This window comes from Hesperophylax consimilis, chromosome 22 (assembly GCF_061612785.1).
Source record: "Hesperophylax consimilis isolate HC1 chromosome 22, BYU_Hcon_1.0, whole genome shotgun sequence".
Classification (NCBI taxonomy): domain Eukaryota; kingdom Metazoa; phylum Arthropoda; class Insecta; order Trichoptera; family Limnephilidae; genus Hesperophylax; species Hesperophylax consimilis.
Window position 1 is genome coordinate 24,478,441 of NC_142857.1, and position 12,484 is coordinate 24,490,924.

General features: G+C 35.9%; 1 protein-coding gene and 3 non-coding genes across 4 annotated transcripts in view; 2 read left to right on the forward strand and 2 right to left on the reverse strand.

Annotated features, from left to right (window-relative positions):
• The window catches only part of Ogg1 (8-oxoguanine DNA glycosylase), a 427,234-nt gene that overhangs the window by 228,888 nt on the left and 185,862 nt on the right, over nucleotides 1–12,484 (reverse strand). The gene's annotated exons all lie outside the window — the stretch shown is intronic.
• Nucleotides 2,371–2,442, reverse strand: TRNAP-UGG (transfer RNA proline (anticodon UGG)). Its single transcript has one exon. It is a non-coding gene; the product is annotated as a tRNA-Pro (tRNA).
• On the forward strand, nucleotides 2,617–2,688 carry TRNAP-UGG (transfer RNA proline (anticodon UGG)). The gene has a single exon. It is a non-coding gene; the product is annotated as a tRNA-Pro (tRNA).
• On the forward strand, nucleotides 3,347–3,418 carry TRNAP-UGG (transfer RNA proline (anticodon UGG)). Its single transcript has one exon. It is a non-coding gene; the product is annotated as a tRNA-Pro (tRNA).

Below are 12,484 nucleotides of genomic sequence, written 5' to 3' on the forward strand. Positions count from 1 at the left end.
ATAGTTAGTAATACCATAGATCACTGTAGAAATGTATCATATATTTGTACAGCGCCCTTGAGGTGATTTTGCACAAAAACGGTGCTATACAAATCATCCATATATTATTATTATTATTAAACCATTTCAACGCCTTTACGTACGTTTGTAGAAAGGTTTTATACCACGCAGCAAGTAACTATTACGCGTCACGTTTTTTAAATGACCGAAAAAACAACCAAGAAAAGGAATGTATTTACTTGTTTCTAATTATATGTGACCCCGTGTATGTAGATTTACAACGTACAAGTTAGTGGAAGACAGAAGTGTCGCCCACAAGCTGTGCAGATCGCGTCGCATATCATTAGCAGCTCGTTTGTTGGAGTTTTGGCTACAGTTCGTATTAACTACCCTATGCATTACCTATAATATATTACAGTATAGCTAACAGCGCCACGTGGAACAATAATGACGCCTGGAAAGTCGGAAGTGGGCTATTTAAAAACTGTACCAATACAAGAATATACTATAAAATAGAAAATCTGTTCCTGTGTGTCATTCTAATAATTTCCACAGAGAAGCACTGGCGCTGTGATATTTGCACAGCTTTTCTAGAATTCTGGTTTTAGTTGACAACGTAATTCCACCTTGATCTATGTAGCTGATCAATGTTGTGTGTTCATATTTTTTCGATTCCTGGGCCTCATCTTCCTTTCTAGACACCCCTTTGTTATCTATCCGCTCTATATGTAATATTTTTAGTCAAATATCACCTCAAAGGTGCTTTACAATTCTAGAAAAATAACTTAAAATCACTGTTTAAAATAGCTGGAAAATACTTAACCATTGATATATTGAAATCACCTCAAAGGCGCTGTACAAATATATAATCCTACACTTCTACAATGATCTATGTTATTACTAACTATATATGGAGATAATATAATAATAATAATACTTGGATGACTTGTATAGCGCCGTTTTTGTTCAAAAACACCTCAAGGGCGCTGTACAAACTTATAATACATTTCTACAGTGATCTATGTTATTACTTAACTATTTTTGGAGAAAATATACAGTACAATACTTACCTGGTAGGTCACTTGAGATTAACACTTAATTAACATTATCTAATTGTTTATTGGCGAAATTTAGATACAGGATTTAGGACATAATTGGAAAATTGGATATAACTGGACTTTCTCTCAGGAATGGTATATTTAATTTAAGGGTAGGACAGCTTAAAAAGGTAAGTTTTTAGTTTAGACCTGAATTCTGTTGGACTTGTTATGGATCTTAGTTCCGGAGGAAGTTTATTCCAAGCCTTCGGCCCAGATGCTCCGAAAGCGCGATCACCAAACATAGTATTTGGCTTGCGCTTAGGTTCCATCAGTCTGCCTACAGCTGATGATGTTGCTGATCTAATAGTTGACTGCCTCATACCAACACTCTAACACACTGTTGTCAGTTAAGCTCAATCCGTGAGGCATGGGTACCGTCGCCCCGGAAAGCATTTATTGGATAACCAACACTTCTGCCTTATGTCACCCCAAGTGGTTCGCTACGTTTGGTTAAGGAGGGGTGTCTGGCTTTAAGGGGGGAGGTTTGACTAGGTCTTGGCGGCGGATGCATTTGCCCACCTATTGCGTGGCGGGTAGGATCGGGAGCCACTGGTTAAGGGAGACCCTTTGACTTCTCCAGCAGATTCTATCGACCCATCACTTTGCACTGCAATGGGAGAAATGAATTCATACTCCGTCACTCATGGACACACTACCCTGCAGATACCTCATACCTTTTTCCTTTGCAGAACTTCTTCTCCTTTATTTCCTTAAAAACACACCCCACACAGCGTACCCATACCCTTATCTCAAATATTTGGTTAACTGAATCGTGCCATATTTGTCTTGAGCGTTCCATTTGCGTAATACGTTTTCTTTGCACCCCTTTCTTATTTCACTCGCTCTGCATCCCAAATCATCTAATCGTCTATTTCTTAATCTTACTCATTACGAGTTTATCAGTCTTGTATTATTTGCAATTTCTCACACGATCATATTAGGTTTTACCACTCATACTCCACAGGGCTCTCATTTCTACAGCTTTCAGTCTTATTTTTACGTCAGTTATATTAGTTTCTAAACTCTCTTTCGAGGACCATTTTCGTTTTCTATTTCAATAACTATTATGGTATATATGTTACAGTGCCGTAGAAAAATTATTTCAAAAGCATTCAAGGGTAAATTAGTTAAATTAACGAAAGACATTTCACCAAAGAAGGGGGCTATGCAAAATGCTCTGTAATTTAATTATTATGGTTTCTACGCTGCCTGCTATCCCATTTATTGAAAAATTGTAGGAACAAAATCGGAAAATTAACCAAAAAATATTGGGCTCGTCCGGGATTTGAACCCGGGACCTCGCGCACCCAAAGCGCAAATCATACCCCTAGACCAACGAGCCATGTTTAAATGACAACTTAATTAACTACTAATTATGCATATTCATATTGCAATAGGTAATGCATTATTCTAGCTGCAGTGTCACCACAAAACGTTAATGTGTCACGATTTCACTTTTACAATACATTATAATTTATTTTAAAAATATTTGCATATTTGTTTTACTTATTCAGTTGGCTCGTTGGTCTAGGGGTATGATTTGCGCTTTGGGTGCGCGAGGTCCCGGGTTCAAATCCCGGACGAGCCCAATTTTTTTGCTCTTTGATGCAAAACCACGGCGAGAGGTGTAGCTGAAAAACTTACTTGATCTGTCTGTTTTCAAAACTCTACGATATTTTTATTACTATCTATTTCCCCTTTTCTACCATTACATAATATGATCAAGGGAGGTGCAAGACTGGTTCAACTCTTCTTAATCTCTGAGTCCAAACGCTGAGGGATCGATAATTGCAGAATAATAGGATGATTATGGCAATTGTAAAAATTCAAATGGCATAACGCTGGCAACACTGGCGGTACTTTTGACACTAAAAAGAGAGCTGTCATACCCTTAAATTAAATATACCGTTCCTGAGAGAAAGTCCAATTATATCCAATTTTCCAATAATGTCCTAAATGTTTGTATCTAAATTTCGCTAATAAACAATTAGTTAATGTTAATTAATTGTTAATCTCAAGAGACCTAGCAGGTAAGTATTGTACTGTATATTATATCCATAGACCAACGAGCCATGTTTAAATGACAACTTAATTAACTACTAATTATGCATATTCATATTGCAATAGGTAATGCATTATTCTAGCTGCAGTGTCACCACAAAACGTTAATGTGTCACGATTTCACTTTTACAATACATTATAATTTATTTTAAAAATATTTGCATATTTGTTTTACTTATTCAGTTGGCTCGTTGGTCTAGGGGTATGATTTGCGCTTTGGGTGCGCGAGGTCCCGGGTTCAAATCCCGGACGAGCCCAATTTTTTTGCTCTTTGATGCAAAACCACGGCGAGAGGTGTAGCTGAAAAACTTACTTGATCTGTCTGTTTTCAAAACTCTACGATATTTTTATTACTATCTATTTCCCCTTTTCTACCATTACATAATATGATCAAGGGAGGTGCAAGACTGGTTCAACTCTTCTTAATCTCTGAGTCCAAACGCTGAGGGATCGATAATTGCAGAATAATAGGATGATTATGGCAATTGTAAAAATTCAAATGGCATAACGCTGGCAACACTGGCGGTACTTTTGACACTAAAAAGAGAGCTGTCATACCCTTAAATTAAATATACCGTTTCTGAGAGAAAGTCCAATTATATCCAATTTTCCAATAATGTCCTAAATGTTTGTATCTAAATTTCGCTAATAAACAATTAGTTAATGTTAATTAATTGTTAATCTCAAGAGACCTAGCAGGTAAGTATTGTACTGTATATTATATCCATTTATAGTAAGTAATGACATAGATCATTGTATAAATGTATTATATATTTTGTACAGCGCCCTTGAGCTGATTTTGCACAAAAACGGCGCTATACAAATCATCCAAATATTATTATTATTATAATTAGTTCATGAGGTCTTTAGTTGTGCCTTATGACTAACAACTTTTGTTTATCAGATGAATTAATAAAGTTTATGGATTGTGTGTACTATTTATTTCAATTCTAAGAGCTTCGTTAGTCAACTTCATTTCATTAATAAGCCATATATTTTGCATAACAAATGACATTATCCAAAAAGCTATGCATATTGACAGGAAAAAAACGATACCTCGGAGGTCGCGCTAAAAGCAGCGGCTTTTGTCTACTGACTATCGGAAAAATATTCTGACCGTGTTCGCAAATATCGCTAACTGACCATAGATGACGGATTTCGTCAATATCGTGTCGACATAGGGCTTTATCGATCGTCCGCGCTCGACCTCTTGGTGTACGCTTTAGTTCCTTCATCCTTCCGATAGCTGATGCCGCTGATGAGGACCTAAGAGGGTTGGTTGACTGTGGTGAATTGGTATTTTCAGGAATACACAGTTCTGATAGGCGAAGTTAAAACCTTCGCCATATTGTCTCAAGTTCCAAATTATATCCATACTTTCGCTTTTTTCAATAAGTTCCTTTTTTCCAGCCTGCCTACAGTCAGCGGGGCGTAGCCGCGGCAGGCAAGGGGCCTCTCACGGGGGCTCCGGATCTGACAGTGAGGACTCCACCCCTGCGTCTGGCCACAGGACTTCTGCACAGAGAAAAGAGGTCAGATTACCAACAACAATCTTCGTTTAACCCACCACCTACATACAGATGCAATTTACAAACACTAATATTGAAAAAAAAACATCTCTACATTTGAATTTAAAAACTAATGTCACTAAGCAAAATAATAAAATAAATAAATAACCTGAACATAATTCAAAAAGGCACCATAAAGACCATACTGAAGGTACTCATAAGAACGCTTTCGATTGAAATTTTCAAAAGTTTTGATGTATCAAATGTACAACAAATATATGCTAAAAATATACAATTGAAACTATTCAAAAATACTGAATCCTCTACAATACCAATAGGTCAAATCACAATGACATAAAAAATATTCCAGGTCATAAAACCACATTCGGAGAAAGAAATTACATTTATTTTGCTACAAAACTCGACAACATCCTTCCCCCAGATATAAAGCGACTAGAAAATTTGAATGATTACAAATCAAGAATAAAAATCTGGCTTAAAGAGATTGGCTTAAAAAAACATATAAAACTAATAATAATAATATTTTGATGATTTGTATGGCGCCGTTTTTGTTCAAAATCGCTTCGAGGGCGCTGTACAAATATATAAAACATTTCTACAATGATTTATGTTATTACTAACTATATATGGAGATAATATACAGTACCATACTTACCTGGTAGTTAGTTCACTTGAGTTTAACACTTAGTTAACATTTAGGACATATTAATATTTGGACTTTTTCTCAGAAATGGTATATTTAATTTAAGGGTATGACAGCTTAAAAAGGTAAGTTTTTAGTTTAAACCTGAATTCTGTTGGACTTGTTATGGGTGTTAGTTCCTAATCATGACAAGTGAAGTCAAATTTTATGATATTTCAAGAAAGTATAGGAATTTTGATCAATGCATCTCTGGTTGCTCTTCTAAGAGTTTACTTGTTGTAAATTGTGTTTTTCTTTCAAGAACACACGGTTTTGATTTGGAATAGAGGAGTAGGGCCAAAGAGTTTGATGAAAGAACTCGACCGACAATACGTTTACCCCAAAGCAGCATCTCTCAACAGACACGATTTAGCATTTTTAAAAAGCTTTAGCACGCGCCGTTTCGCGGATATTAAAAACCGAGATCAAAGCAAATTGTAAACGGTGCGAAACTGTAACGATTCGACGTTAAGTTCGACGGCTAAGAACCGAAAGCACTTAAATATTAATACGTAGGTACAAGTTACTATAGTGCGGCTACAGGCTTGACTCCACAAGACGGCTGTCCTCAAAGTTAAATTGTTGCAGAGCACTGTCACTCGAAACAGTGGCGTGACAGGACCAGTAAATAGTAAATAGGGTCCCAATACAATAAAAATAATTCTGGCAGAAAAGTGACCAAAAGCTTTTATTAACCTCAAAAATTCTGAAAACAATGCGTTTTTTTAAACGAATAACCGTTACGAATAATCGTTACGAATAACCGTTACGAATAACCATTACGAGTCAATATTTAAGAAAACATCTAAGCGGAAAATGTCGCTTATGCAATGGGTGGAAGCTAGCAGGGAAATTAAATCCACCACGCCTAGATGGGAACCCGACGTTGTCAACTCAGCTATGATGTATTATTAAGGTACCTATTGCAAACTTTAAAATACACGTTTTCTTTATTTAGAATTAACGACACAAGTACCATTTACGTAAGTTGAGCCTCCGCATTCTCAATTTCTACCGATTTATAAGTTTCTCGTTAACTCTTTAAGTCTTAAAAATAGTTATTTTTTAAGATTTTTTTTTTTTTTTTTTAAAAAGAAAGACAAACATTCCCGGGTTACGAATAACCCAACAATGTTTGAAAATCTCCTACTACCACCACAGAAAGCCGAAAATGTTGCTTGTGTTGTGATGGAGGACTTAGCCAGCCGAGGAATCGAACACGCGACGCTCGGGTGAGACCCAAGCGCTATGCCCACTCAACCACTGACCGGTCAAATAATATAAATAATATAATATCTATAATACATTTGTTATTTATTTATTTATTTTTTCATGTTCTCCATGAAACGGTTATACACCAATATATCATGGAGAAGATTACAAATTAAAAAGTTTACACAGGCAGTTTTACTATTTTGTAACATGTGTTATAAGATAGTTACTGAATTGTCTGCAGGTGTCATTGAAAATGTCGATGGCTAATGCAGAATCGTTAAGCAGTTGAGTCGCTCTGTTTATTGGCGCGTTCTGATAGGCAGAAGTCCTCGCTTTCGGGGCATATAAGAGTACATGGGATCTCCCTCGAGTATAATTGTTAGGGACATAAAAGTTAACCTCTTTCAACATAGGCGGATTATGTATTGTACCAGAGATTAACTTAAAAAAGTGTTTGCCTTAAACTATTTTTCTGCGGGCTTCTAATGTATTGAAATCGAGCATTCCTGTTAAGAACAAGGATGGATACAGGAATGGATAGTATGTATATTCCCTCATATACAGGTAACGCATAAACCTTTTTTGTACTTTTTCTATTTCTAAGATATGGTTTTGTTCAGAAGGGGCCCAAATAATGGAGCTGTATTTCAGGATACTGCGGACAAGTGCTTCATATGTTCTCCGTATTGCAATTCCATTAGTAAATGATCTCGCATTACGAAGAACAAATCCTAGCATTTTGTTAGCGAAACGTTAATTATATTAGAACCTCAATAGAAAAAAATCGCAAAGTAAATTCAGAAAATTATTAATAATACTTTTTGTTATGTTATTTAATATGTTACAGGCATGAAAAAAACCACAGTGTATCTTTAAATGCAATTGAAGCATTCGATAGATTTTCACTCTATTTCAAACGAGTCGTTTTTTATTAAAAATTTCACCATCTTAATTATTATCGTTTTTTTTAAATATTAGCGCGTTTCCTCTAACATTCTTATTTACATACATCCCTTTCAAAATATCGTTGAACGCTTACTACGGGGCCTTAAGTAAACAGGGAAAAATAATAAACATTAGTATAAAGTTAGCGAAAGAAACGAAGAAGAACCAAAAACAAAACAAAAACTTGTTATGCAGTGACCTCGTTAAAATATGCACTGCTAAAATGTTTAATTAGTACAGCTTTATATTCAAACAGAGGCATATTAAAAACATCAGCTAACATTGCAAACGAATTACAAATAGTGAGTAATCTATTTATAACAGAATTGGAGCCTGAAACCGTTGTATATTTGTTACAATAATACTTCCCAAGTAACGTTGATCTCATGGTACGAACATTAAAGTGAATCAACATGTATAAGGGCTATCCAACTGATCATTTACAATTTTACATAAAAATATAAAAATTTTAAAAAAAATCTATCACTTAACTTCAACAATTTCAATGAATATAATAAAAACTCTATTGATTCTAAAGGAAGTTTAAAATTAATACACCTCAAAAATTTGTAAATGATCAGTTGGATAAAATTAATACAACCAAAAAATTTGTAAATGATCAGTTGGATAAAATTAATACAACCAAAAAATGTGTAAATGATCAGTTGGATAAAATTAATACAACCAAAAAATTTGTAAATGATCAGTTGGATAAAATTAATGCAACCAAAAAATTTGTAAATGATCAGTTGGATAAAATTAATACAACCAAAAAATTTGTAAATGATCAGTTGGATAAAATTAATACAACCAAAAATTCTGTAAAGATCAGTTGGATAAAATTAGTACAGCTAAAAAATTTGTAAATGATCAGCTGGATAAAATTAATACACCTCAAAAATTTGCGTTGGACTCTTTCAATGATGTTAATGTGATTATTAAAGTAACCAAATTGTAGAGTTGTATTTTAGAATACCTCTAAAGAGAGATGTGAAAAGAATTTTGAATGTTTCAATAATTTAAAAATCGTTGGAAAGCTTTACTAAAAAGCCAATATTTTCACAGCCCTGTTAGCAATAGAAGTTTTATGAGATACAAAGCAAGAGTTTTTGGTCAAAAATGATTTCTGGGTAAATAATTTTCAAAAATATTATAATAATCAGGATAAAGAAAACAACTGCTTATAGGATAGGTCAATGAATCCTCTATGCAAGAGATTACATTTCTATCAACAACAAAAAATGATATGCTCGCCCGGGATTTGAACCCGGGACCTCTCGCACCTAAAAGCGAAAATCATACCCTTTGATCAGAGGTTACCTTTTAAGGTATATTTTTCTACAACGCCCCTTCCCCGATCAATCATAGAGCGTACTAAGAAGCGCTGAATTATCAACAATCTACATTTGGAATTTGGCAGTGGACGCAGACTGCGGCTCTCGAATAATAAAATTAAACAAAAAAAAAATTAAAATTATAAAACTATCCTCCCCCCTCCCACTTAGTTTTGGAGGAGAACCTAATAACGGCCGGTCATAACATTATTTTTTTTAAATAAGTATGATATCAGAGGATGGGGAGATTTTTCGGTCAGGGACCCTAGCACCCGGTCGACTGCCCAGGTTGACCAAACCTTTGCTACGCCTTTGGTTCAAAGGCATAGCACTGTGCAATACGAGATTTAATGTCGTAGAACTGTCAGTTTTGAAGTTTAATGGATAGTTTGTCCTTTTGGTTTACGGACAACTATAATGATTCCATGAGAGTACTTAAATAAATAACTAAATAAAGAATAAACGAACTAATCGTCACGACTTTTATTTAAATATTATTGTTGCTTTTTTGTTGATGTTAATAATTGTGCTATCCCTTTTGTAATTCTAGTTATGGTCACCCTTTGATTGTGGCTGATAGAAGCCACCACCAGTGGCATTTCGTTTAATGAGACAGGGGAGGCTGTACCTCTCCCAAAAATAATGTAGAAAAGAGAAAAATTCTCCCCAAATATAGTGAAAGTAAGCCCATGTTACTTCATTTTAAATATTCGAGTCTTTATAACACGTAACTCATAATAATAATTAAAGACTAAATAAAACACCAAATAATGGTTTATTATCTGCAGTGCGCGGTGGCTGGTTTAATTTCCGCTCGCCGAGCTATTAGAGCTACTAAACATTTAGTTATTTTCTCGTATTAAATTATTTATTGGAAAAATGTTGAAAAAACAAATAAAATAAAATAATGCACAAAAAACATATATCTTTTCTCTATGCAACGGATTTTGATTGACTTTTCAGCATCATTTAGAGAATTTTTTCCGGAAGGTTGACATATGTATGGTTTTCCAATAAGAGGTGTTATTTTGATATTCAAAGAAAAATACCATTTTTTAATATAAATGATCGAATGTTTATTTCATTATAAAGAGGAAGGTATGACGTTAATAGTGAAAAATAACATCAGTCAAATGACCACCACGACCACGCCTACAGGACCATATCCTAAAATGAAATTTTCTATAACCAAATCGCAAAGTGGCTGCCTTATGTCCTCGATAGCCTCACTAATTCCATCTTTGAGGTCTTGAATCGACGCTGGGCTGTTGGCGTAGACCTTCTCTTTCACGTGGCCCTAAAGGAAGAAGTCGCAAGGTGTTAAATCACAAGATCTCGGTGGCCAATTGTGATCACCTCTTCGAGAGATAACACGGTCCGGAAACTTTTCCCGTAAAAGATCAATGGTTTCGTTGCTTGTTAACGCTGCCTAAACCTCATGAGATACATCAAAATAATATACTACGGAATTGTATATCTTAAAAAACCTATAAGTCCTTCATGGTATGTATCTATCTCTTAAGGATAACCCCCACCAACTCCGGGTACACGTCAGCAAGTATAGAAATAAAACGGCGTTTTCTTGTTAATTTTGTATTGTTTTCCACATTTGGTTCGTTTGTCTTGGTACTCTAGGTCTAGAGATATGATTTTCGCTTTGGGTGCGAGAGATCCCTCGTTCAAATCCCGGACATTAATTTTTTGATATTTTTCAGAAAACTTTTGAGTAAATCCTTAATTACTGAGATAGCCTGTAGTACGGTACGTATCTACATTCCATAATACAATAATTTTATATTGCAGAATTGCGCCAATTTTGATTTTAGTTTTTGCTAATCTTTCTTCCTAAAAATCTGAATCCTTTCACAGCCCAAACACGGAAATCTAGAGTTTTCTAGTAATTTTAAGCTTAATTCATTGTCTTTGAATTCAGATTTTATCGGACGGCTTCCTTATAATTGGGAAAAGGAAACAGAGGTCGCCCACAGATTAGTAGGATGGATGACAGACGCACATTTTCGAATTCGAGATATTCGGGGTTTTAGTTGTGCGCCAGAAGGCTTATGAAGGAAAATAGTACTCTTTTGGTTTTTGACGGCGTCCGTGGTCGAGGGGTAAGGCTCTGTAATCCCTGCGTGCGCAAGTAAATTTGGGATTAATTGGTGTTATTTCACAATTTATTAATTAAAAATAATATAAGGTATATTTGCGGCACGTTCCGAGTGGAAGATACCCCTAGTAATCGCCCTGGTGTGAGACCACCATTCAGAATTGAAACGTTGCTTGAAATGGCTTTAGCCATGTTTGGTGACCAGATCAGAATATCCATGTACTTCCCCACCTTTCTCTTCCCCGCTCCTTTACCTCCCCACTACCTTCAGCTTCACAATATACCCCAATTGGGGATGCTATAGTCTTCATTATCCTCCCATTACCTCCCCCTCCCAACTACCTTCAGCCTCCCAACATACCCCAATTGGGGATACCTAGTCTCACTTCCTCTAGACGGTTGGGACTTACATTAAACTGTGCGGTATGCACATTAAAAAAGTGATATTTCATAAGTGGTAATATGAAAAATAACCTAGTTTTCGGAGTAGTACCTACTCTACTACTATGGCTATGGCTAAAGACCATGCTTATCCGTGTTTGGTGACCAGATCTGAATAGCTAAAAAGGTACTTTCCCAACCTCCATCTTACCTTCTCTCTTCAGCCTTTCCTACTCTCTTTAGCCCCATCAAGAAGGTACTTTCCCAACCTCCATCTTACCTTCTCTTTTCAGCCTTTCCTACTCTCTTTAGCCCCATCAAGAAGGTACTTTCCCAACCTCCATCTTACCTTCTCTTTTCAGCCTTTCCTACTCTCTTTAGCCCCATCAAGAAGGTACTTTCCCAACCTCCATCTTACCTTCTCTTTTCAGCCTTTCCTACTCTCTTTAGCCCCATCAAGAAGGTACTTTCCCAACCTCCATCTTACCTTCTCTTTTCAGCCTTTCCTACTCTCTTTAGCCCCACCAAGAAAGTACTTTCCAAATCTCCATCTTACCTCCTCTTTTCAGCCTTTCCTACTCTCTTCAGCCCCACCAAGAAGGTACTTTCCCAACCTCCGTCTTACATTCTCTCTTCAGCCTTTCGTACTCTCTTCAGCCCCGTCAAGAAGGTACTTTTCCAACCTCCATCTTACCTTCTCTCTTCAGCCTTTCCTACTCTCTTCACCCCATCAAGAAGATACTTTCTCAACCTCCATCTTACCTTCTTTCTTTAGCCTTTCCTACTCTCTTCAGCCCTACCAAATGCCACATTTGGAGATACCATAGTCCCACTGACTCCGGACAGTTGGAACTCTTGGGCGGTATTCACATAAATAAATAAATATACACATTCGTTTTCCTATTGCATTTCCCAAAAGAACCCACGCAATTCAATGAAGAGGGCAAGGAACCTTTAAAAATACTGCGAGATACATTTTTAATGTAGCATAAAAAATGGTCCATAAAACGAGGTATATGCACGCGCATAACATGAACCTTTGATGATTTATTTTACTCTCCTTTTAAGTGCTTGTCGAAGTATTATTAAAATTTTTAGCTGTTTCGCTATGGCAAAAAAACTGTGAT